The following is a 10,881-nucleotide window of genomic DNA, read 5'->3' on the forward strand; positions in this document are numbered from 1 at the left end:
AGCCAGATCAGGACAGGAAAAAGAGGAGATTGGGGACAGGGAAGATTGTAGGGAGATTGTAGGAAGATTGTAGGAGCACTTATAGTGATCTGGAGAATCCAAATGGCAGGTCAGTTTTACCATATAGTGAACATGGTAAATAAACAAAAAATAATTGTTAAATTGCACTTTTTTTGGCAATTTCGCAGCTCTTTAATTTTTTTTCCTACTTTCCAGTGCATCACATGATAAAATGTAATTCAGAAGTACAACTCATCCCTCAAATAAAAAGCCCTCATACGGCAATGTGGATGGATATCCAGGTATGTATATGCCCCATCCTGGAATAATATGCCCCATCCTGGAATAATGTCCCCCATCTTGGAATAATGTCCCCCATCCTGGAGTAATGTCCCCCATCCTGGAGTAATGTCCCCCATCCTGGAGTAATGTCCCCCATCCTGGAATAATGTCCCCCATCTTGGAATAATGTCCCCCATCTTGGAATAATGTCCCCCATCCTGGAGTAATTATTCCAGGATGGGGCACATTATTTCAGGATGGGGCACATTATTCCAGGATGGGGTACATTATTCCAGGATAGGGCTGGGAAGCACGGTGGCTCAGTGGTTAGCACTGCAGCCTTGCAGCTCTGGAGTCCTGGGTTAGAATCCCACCAAGGACATCTGCAAGGAGTTTGTTTGTTCTCCCTGTGTTTGCGTGGGTTTCCGCCGGGTACTCCGGTTTCCTCCCACATTCCAGGGATAGGGAATATAGATTGTGAGCCCCATTGGGGACAGTGATGATAATGTGTGCAAACTGTAAAGCGCTGCGAAAAATAAAGAAAGAAAGAAAGATAGAAAGAAAGAAAGAAAGAAAGAAAGAAAGGGCACATTATTCCAGGATGGGGCACATTATTCCTGGATGGGGGACATTATTCCTGGATGGGGGACATTATTCCAGGATGGGGGACATTATTCCAGGATGGGGGACATTATTCCAGGATGGGGGACATTATTCCAGGGGACATGGGGACAATGGGGGATATTATTCCAGGATGGGGGACATTATTCCAGGGGACATGGGGACAATGGGGGACATTATTCCAGGATGGGGGGCATTATTCCAGGACGAGGAACATTATTCCAGAATGGGCGACATATATACCTGAATAGGGCACATTATTCCAGGATGGAGCACATTATTCCAGGAATAATGTGCCCCATCCTGAAATAACGTGCCCCATCCTGGAATAACGTGCCCCATCCTGGTATAATGTCCTCCATCCTGGAATAATGTGCCCCATCCTGGAATAATGTACCCTTTTCAGGTATACATGTCCCCCATTCTGGAATAATGTACCCCATCCTGAAATAATGTCCCCCATTCTGGAATAATGTACCCCATCCTGGAATATAATGTGCCCCATCCTGGAATAATGTGTCCAATCCTGGATTATTATGTGCCGCATCCTGGAATAATGTCCCCCATCCTGGAATAATGTCCCCCATCCTGGAATAATGTCCCCCTTTCTGGTATATATGTCCCCCATCCTGGTATATATGTTCCCTGTCCTGGTATATTTGTTCCCCATCCTGGAATAATGTGCCTCATCCTGCTATAATGTGCTCCATCACATTTTTCATTTCTTTCGCACTACATCTGTTTATTTCGAACAACAATATTACTATTCACATCTTGTCATTATGATTTTTGAATAATGTGCTTTTAAGCTGCAACATGTGATGTTAAGTTCCTGACTTGGAGTGAAATGTCACACCCCGGTCATATGATACTTTTGACCTCTTGTGTTTCACGTGCATTTTTAAAAAAAATGTTTTGTCTATTTATATCTGCCTATGCTGACTGTATCTGTATCATGGATTGATGAGGAAGTGAAACCCGTTGACGAATAAAACCACCTGAAAATGGACTGGTGTTGTCACAGGTTTACCGCAACAAAGAGGAGCCAGAAGACCGCTGTGTCTGATTCCTCCTACTCCTGAACTATTTAGAAGCACTTCACCTTCATATTAAACAATGCAGGTTTCTTTTAGCAGTGCAGGGGTTAATCTGCTCAGCTAAGAGCTCCTGGAAGCTTTCCTGTATTAAGGCTCTCAGCTGTGCACCGATACCACTCCCATCTCCTATATAATCTGGGCCCTGGCTAGCACTCATTGTCAGAGTAGCTCATGCTGCATGGCTGGAGGTTGCTCTTGGTCATTAATGGAGAAGGCATTTGGTGGATTTATCTGTGGCTGTTGCTAGGTTTTGAGTGTAAAAATCCCCTTTCTTCTCCTACTTTGGTTTAACCCCATCCCCCACTCCCCGGTGTATTCTTATGTTATATGTGTGTGTAAATTTGTTGTGTTTGGTATTTTGCATTATCCCTGTTCGTATTACCTTATTAGTCTGGTCGTTGTATTACGTTACACTACTACTCTCCTCTTCCCTGGGTGGGGGAAGGGTACAGTCTGAGATTCAAGAGGTAACTCAAGGTACGTGGCCCCAGCCTCTTCACCATCAGAAGTAATCTGGGGATCAGGGTGAGCTAGAGCGTCCCTAGTGTTAAGGACAGGGAATGAGCCTCTGGTCCTGGGACACCCGACAACAGAATTCTGACAGGTATCCTTCATTTTTGTTTCCATGGCAGCACAGAATAACCCATTTATTTATCCAGTTGTATGCAACGTGCTCCATCCTGGTATAATGTCCCCAATCCACGTATATATGCCACACCCTGCTATAATGTGCCGTTTTGTAATACATTAAAAATAAACAATACTAGTCACCTTCCCCCATGCTCTCACACCATGTGGGGTTCTCTTCTACTCCTGGCCTCTGATTGGCCAGCGACATGTTTTACATAGCAGGGAGTCGGCGGGTTCCCTGCAGCGCAACATATTCCAGCTGAACCTGCGTCTGAAGACGCGCATCCAACTGAAGTAGTTGCTAGTGAGTGGTGCCCCCTTCATCTCTTAGCCCTGGTGAAGCTGCACTGGCTGCACTGACGATATGTCCGCCTCTGCATCAGTGCCTTTTTTTTTGTTTTGTCCATATTTTTTCAAGATGGATTTAGGAGCACTCGTTTTTATTACTCCTTTCATTTCCATTCTTGTGTCTTGTTGTATTTATAGTCGTCACAGTCTCTTTGAATTTCCCTCTTTCTTTCCATGATGGTAGCTGCAAGTTTTCCTAGATTCTCTATAAGGTTTTTCGTGCTTATCGTTATACTGTGAATAATTGTAAATTTAGATAAAGATGATTATATTTTGTTTATTTCTTCTTTAATCATGTTTTAACTTATTTTCTTCTTCTACAATTAGATCTATTAATTCTAGTGAAATATCAGAGAGAATCATTCCACTGGTTAAAAAAATATTCTGATAACATATTTGCCGAAATTTTTTTTTAATCTTAATCCTCATAGGATAATTTTGTGTTGGATAGAAGTTGGTAATGTACTGAGGCCCCAGCGGGTTCATGCTTCCTGACTTCAAATCAAGTTGTGCAATGATTCCTTGTTTTCTGAGCATTGTAGAATGTCAGTATGAAAACTTCCAAATACTTGTGCCAGTTTAGCCCCATGTTCCTCCATTTCAAGAGTTGTTTCATTGATTACAGAACATATCATTGTATCTTTATGTATTATCCATGATGAGCTCAAAAGCAATGATATTTTAATCACCTGTGAATATCCCTGCTTCATTTTTCTCTTTCGCCTACATGGTGTACATACATTACATTACTGATCCTGAGTTACCTCCTGTATTATACTCCAGAGCTGCACTCACTATTCTGCTGGTGCAGTCACTGTGTACATACATTACATTACTGATCCTGAGTTACATCCTGTATTATACACCAGAGCTGCACTCACTATTCTGCTGGTGCAATCACTGTGTACATACATTACTGATCCTGAGTTACCTCCTGTATTATACCCCAGAGCTGCACTCACTATTCTGCTGGTGCAGTCACTGTGTACCTACATTACATTACTGATCCTGAGTTACATCCTGTATTATACACCAGAGCTGCACTCACTATTCTGCTGTTGCAGTTACTGTGTACATACATTACATTACTGATCCTGAGTTACATCCTGTATTATACTCCAGAGCTGCACTCACTATTCTGCTGGTGCAGTCAATGTGTACATACATTACTGATCCTGAGTTACATCCTGTATTATACCCCAGAGCTGCACTCACTATTCTGCTGCTGCAGTCATCGTGTACATACATTACATTACTGATCCTGAGTTACATCCTGTATTATACTCCAGAGCTGCACTCACTATTCTGCTGGTGCAGTCAATGTGTACATACATTACTGATCCTGAGTTACATCCTGTATTATACTCCAGAGCTGCACTCACTATTCTGCTGGTGCAGTCACTGTGTACATACATTACATTACTGATCCTGAGTTACATCCTGTATTATACTCCAGAGCTGCACTCACTATTCTGCTGGTGCAGTCACTGTGTACATACATTACTGATCCCGAGTTACATCCTGTATTATACTCCAGAGCTGCACTCACTATTCTGCTGGTGCAGTCACTGTGTACATACATTACATTACTGATCCTGAGTTACCTCCTGCATTATCCTCCAGAGCTGCACTCCCGCATTATTCTTCCATATTTCCACAATCCATTCCTCTATTTCTGTTCTGTCCAGCCATATAACTGCTGTTTAGAAGGTCTAGTCATTTTTTATGTCTTCGATTACTACAGACATTGTATTTTTGTGTTTATTAATCCTTCATATATTTCATACTGTAAGGTAACAGCACCACCTGCTGGCCGTTTAATGCATAGATTCTAGTTTAATTTGCAATGTATTGTGGGATTGTTCTTGTTACATCATAGTCTTGTTTATGACACTGTGAGGGGAACAGCCGCCATTATTCCTCCATGTGTCTTAGGAGAAACTACACCATTCGTGTTCTTCATGCTTCTTAAACAGCCTGCTCTAAGCATAGATGGTAAGCACTATCTAGGTGTTATAATCCTGTGTTTATAACGTTTGTTGTATTAAATAGGTAATCATCAGCTATGTATTACCTCATGGTACCTATCTATTACCTCATGGTACCTATGTATTACCTCATGTACCTGTCATGATCCAGGATGGGGTTTCGCTTTGGCCCGTCCTGATCAGACTGGGGGTTAATTGTTCCGCCTCTCTTTGGCAGAGGGCGGCTATCTAATGCTCACTGGACCTAGGTCCGGTGTCAGTTATACTCCTGCCCTCGGCTGAGTTAGTTGACCTTGTGCGTACGTGTGCCTTGTGCCTGATATCTTGCTTGCTTGTTTGGTTTTGATCCGGTTCTGTCCCTGTTACGAGTTCTGCCTGCCCCTCTTGTACTGCGCTAACTCTCGTGTATGACTCTCTGCTTGTGACCCGACTTCTCTATGCTCGTCCCGTTTGTACCATATCACCCTCTTGCGTATTACCTTTGGCTTTGTCTGACCACCCGTCTGTTTGTCCCTCCTGTGCCTCGTTTGCCCGTTCTGTTGTGACCTCCGTGTTGCCTGACTCTGTGTTGTTGTATGGTGTCCTGTCATATCTGAAAGCAGGACGCTAAGCCCCGCCCCTTGCAGTCACCTGACCATAGGTCCTGTGCCAGCTTGCTAACTTCAGTGTCCGCAGGTCCTGTGCATCTTTACTTTCCGGCGCTGACTGGACCCTGACACTGATAGCTTGAAGCACGCATTGTCACCTCTGCTGCTCTGCTCCACAGGTATCTTTTAGCACTGTTTCTGTACTCAGGACATGCGCACTGGCTCTGTGAGCGAGTGTAGTGCGGTGTCTCTGACAGTACCTATGTATTACCTCATGGTACCTACGTATTACCTCATGGTACCTATGTATTACCTCATGGTACCTACGTATTACCTCATGGTACCTACGTATTACCTAATGGTACCTATGTATTACCTCATGGTACCTATGTATTACCTCATGGTACCTACGTATTACCTCATGGTACCTATGTATTACCTCATGGTACCTACGTATTACCTAATGGTACCTATGTATTACCTCATGGTACCTATGTATTACCTCATGGTACCTACGTATTACCTCATGGTACCTATGTATTACCTCATGGTACCTATGTATTACCTCATGTTACTGTGTATTGCAGACTATCTGTATTTTATGCTCTGTGCAGTTATATATTCTGAAATGCTCCTGTTATTGCATTCTATAGTTTCACCCTTTCCTGTCACATCTGCTATCAATAAAAGGTTACAATTTTACAGCCTCTTTTTCTTAAAGAAGACAGGGGTTTAGCTACATGTCTCATTGCATACCCTGCTAACGTGTATGAGGACAGTATAGAGAAACAACTGCTGAGAACAAGCTCAGAAGATCTGACGTTACAAAGCCCGCCATTATCCAAGCATACGGTTATTGCATACGGATATTGCAGCAACCTCCTAACGGTCGGACCGAATAATCAGACCATATGGAGCCCGCCACTATCCACGCAGAGCCGACAAAGGGATATCACAGCAGTCGCCTAACTGTTGAATCATGTCTCAAGGATGAGCATCCTCTTTCAAGACGAGATCACGAGTTGGTTCCTCCAAGACAGCATCCGTCAGCAATGCCGCCGCTATTGCCCGCGCAAAAGCTGAAGCGGCAAAAGCAAGAAGCACCTTTGCTGAGCAAGAGATAGAATTGAAACTACAACAAGCATGCCTGGATGAAGAGAAAGCACACCAACAAGCATGCCTGGATTCGGAAAAAGCGTCACTGGATGCACAAAAAGCATGCCAACAAGCATGCCTGGATGAAGAGAAAGCACACCAACAAGCATGCCTGGATGAAGAGAAAGCGCGCCTTGAAGCAACATTACAGAAACTTGCTATTGAAAAAGAAACAGCAGCTGCCATAGCAGAAGCAGAAGCCTTAGAAGCTGCCGTATATTCTGACGACGAACACAGCAGTGTGCTAGGCCTATTGCAAGTTACTCACGATCCATTGCAGCGTACTGCAGAGTACATCCATCAGCATTCCAAATCAAATGACGATCCAGACCCACAGGCGAAGACAGAGCATTTTGTCAACAAGCCAAGCCAACCAGATAATTCGGACCTCCAGAAAGCCAACTATCAGTCTCCTTACCAAAAGCAAGGAAATACACATTGGGATGATACTGACTACAATAATCTTTCTCCAGAACAGAAGATTCGGAATCTGTCCCGGTTTAAAGAGAATCCCTTCACTTCAGAAAGGTACTACAGCAGTTGGATCAAACCAGAGACATCTAACAGGTATGAACGCACAGCACACATGTACTCTGACAACACTCCATCAGCTGGCATCAGTGCCAATCAAGCCACGATGGACTTTGCCAAGTTCCTTGCTCGACGTGAGTTGGTCACTAAGGGACTTGTAAAGTTCAGCAATCGCGCTGAAAACTACAGGGCTTGGCGAGCCTCCTTCAAAAATACCATGAGACATACTGTAGCTCTATCATGTAGTGAAGAAGTGGATCTCTTGGCAAAATGGCTAGGAAGTGAGTCTGCCGAACACGCAAAGAGAATCAGAGAAATTAATTTAAATTATCCAGATGTCGGCCTCAAAAGAACTTGGAATAGACTTGATGAATGCTATGGCTCTGTAGAGGTTATAGAAAGTGCCTTGTTTAAAAGAATAGAGGACTTTCCTAGAATAGCGAACAAGGATTATTCAATGCTCAGAGAATTAACTGACTTGTTAATGGAGTTGTGTGTAGCAAAAGCAGAAGGAGATTTTGTGGGGTTGACATATCTCGACACTGCTAGAGGTGTGACCCCCCCATAGTTCAAAAACTCCCATATAACCTGCAAGACAAATGGGTTACATATGGTTCTAGGTATAAACAGACTTACAATGTACCATTTCCTCCATTCAATGTGTTTGTAGATTTTGTCTCAGAACAAGCAAAAATTAGAAATGATCCTAGCTTTGATTTCATGCTGTCATGTGCCAATAACTGTTAGTAAACCTCGTAGAACAACTGTAGAGGTCCACAAAACTAACTTTTCTTCCACAGGTTCAGTTCGCAAAGAGTTCAGCTACAGTCAAGGAGAAGACAAATCCAAGGACCCAAGCAGGCAGTGTCCCTTACACAAGAAGCCACATTGCTTACTTAGGTGCAGAGCTTTCAGAGAAAAGTCATTGGAAGAAAGGAAGGCCTTCCTTAAGGAGAACCACATCTGCTACAAATGCTGCTCTTCAACATCCCACTTCGCCAGGGACTGTAAGGTTAGTGCAAGGTGTACCGAATGTGACAGCACCGAACATAACTCAGTTCTACACCCTGGACCACCATCGGATGCTTTGCCTCAAGAGCATAGCGGGGAGATGAATGACTCAAATACTGACACTTCAGCCATTACTTCTAAGTGTACAGAAGTTTGTGTAAATCTCATAGGAGGCAAGTCCTGCTCTAAAATTTCCCTAGTGAGAGTCTACCCGGCAGACGAAAAGGACAAAGTCATCAAAGTATACGCGATTTTATATGATCAGAGTAAAAGGTCATTAGCCAAGTCTGCCTTCTTTGATAGCTTTAACGCCAGTGCCCCCTACTCTTTGAAAACTTGTGCTGGTATAGTAGAGACAGCTGGTAGGAGAGCAACAGGCTACGTAGTCTAGTCTATAGATGGTCAAATGCGTCTGCCCTTACCAACCATATTGGAATGTAACCAGATTCCTGACAACAGGTAGAGATACCTACGCCTGAAGTGGCATCGTATCATCCTCATCTGAAGCGGATAGAACGCCTGATTCCTAACCTTGACCCAGAGGCTCAAATAGTCTTGCTCCTTGGGAGAGATATTCTACGAGTCCACAAGGTTAGGCAGCATATCAATGGCTCTCACAACACTCCATATGCCTAGAGACTCGACCTTGGGTGGGTCATTGTAGGAGAGGACTGTTTAGGAGAAGCACACAAACCGACAGTGGTTAACAACATGTGTGGCATCCCCAGGAGTATGGTCACCACAGTGGCTTTGCCTTCATCCAGGGGAGGTTAATGCCAGGCTTGGAGGCAATGATGGGTCTCTCTCGCAGTCAATCTAAGCATGCAACACAGTTCCACTCCAGGCCAGCAGGGGGAACTCTGAACCAGGATTAAGGGGAGGAGTGCTCTCTGAGGGCCAAGAGGAAGGAGGGATCAGTTAGTCTGCGGAGGGTGAAGTGTGCTGACGTGGAGACAGAAGCTGGAGGTTGAGCTAGGAAAGGAGAGCTCCCTCACAGTGAGCGCATGAACTGGAGCCTGGTCTCCACGGTTGTACGGATACTAACGGTCCTGCAACAGACACCAGAGGAGTAGGAGGCTGTAAATGCCCTACTCCCATCTAAGATTTGAGGGCACAACAGCAGCTTGGATAGAGATCCGGGACTCAGGAGAAAGGAGCCCCCGAGATAGGCTACAGCTGTCTGCCGTGCAAGTGAGGCTCTTGGGAACATCTGACAGGAGGAACTTCAGTGTAACTCGGTACTGGAGATCCCGCAAACAAGCGCTAGGAAGGAGACTGCACAGCCCGTCTGCTGAGAGAGAATCCCTGAGTTGCTTCCAGGCTAGCCTGCTCCGTTACCATCTGTAATCAGGACCCTGGACTGCAGTTATCAAGTAAAGGTACAGAAATTGCACCCCGCTGTGTCTTGTCTGCTTCCTACCCTTCCGGCACTGCTACATCCCTGTGCCAACCACCTCTACACTGCCCTGGGACTATAGCTTCACCTGTGGGGAGCTTTTACACCCTTGCTGCACCCTACCATCAGTCCCAGCGGATCTGCATGCAGCGTCGGCTTAACACCTCCCTTGCCGAACACCACAGGTGGCGTCACGAACTATTCCATTACATAAACTACATTCCCCCATTACTTGGGCGCCCAGGGCCATGAACCGGGTCACCGCTGCTGTGGCACATCCCCCTGACACCGGCCCCGAGTACCTCACAGCCCTGGGAGGGCAACCCACATGCTTACCAGTACACTTGATCTCTCTCTCCTTCAACCATGTGAAAATCACTACTTCATAAAGGAGTTGCTACACAGCACTTCAGCACCAAGTATCTTAGCGAGTCGTGCCAATGATGATTGCATTCAGAATTGCGACTAAAATCACCTTGGGTGTACGGTCTTCCACAAGACCAGAGAAGATAATCGTATGGCAATGTCATTTGAAGATAGACTGTTCCTAGAGATGATGGAGCAAGGAATGGTGCAGGACAAAACAAAGAGCTGGATTGCACCTCTACCCTTCAAGCCTCAAAGACAACACTTGCCTAACAACAGAGAACAAGTTTACAAACGATTTGTCTCCCTCAGGCACAGCTTCCATAATAAGCCAGAGATGAAAGATCATTTCTTTACCTTCATGGAGAAAATATTTAATAACGGTCATGCAGAGTTAGCACCTACACTTCAAGACTCTGAAGAAGGCTGGTACCTGCCTCTGTTTGGAGTGTATCACCCGAAAAAGCCAGGCCAAATCAGAGTAGTATTTGATTTGAGTGCTAAGTATGAAGGTGTTTCATTGAATGATGTCTTGTTATCAGGCCCGGATCTGAACAAACTTTTAGGAGTGCTTATCCGTTTTCGTAGAGACTCTATTGCATTCACAGCAGACATCCAACAGATGTTCCATTGCTTCTTTGTTAAAGAGGAACACAGAAATTTCTTGAGATTCTTGTGGTTCAAGGATAACGATCCTTCCAAAGAGAGTACGGAGTATCGTATGAAGGTACATATTCTTGGTAATAGTCCTTCTCCTGCAGTAGCCATCTACGGGCTGAGATGCGCGGCTCAAGAGGTTGAAGCAGAGTACGGAACAGATGCCAGACTGTTTATAGAGATAGATTTCTATGTGGATGACTGTTTGATAT

This window comes from Dendrobates tinctorius, unplaced genomic scaffold (assembly GCF_039654945.1).
Source record: "Dendrobates tinctorius isolate UK_male_01 unplaced genomic scaffold, ASM3965494v1 ptg000232l, whole genome shotgun sequence".
NCBI classification, from domain to species: Eukaryota; Metazoa; Chordata; class Amphibia; order Anura; family Dendrobatidae; genus Dendrobates; species Dendrobates tinctorius.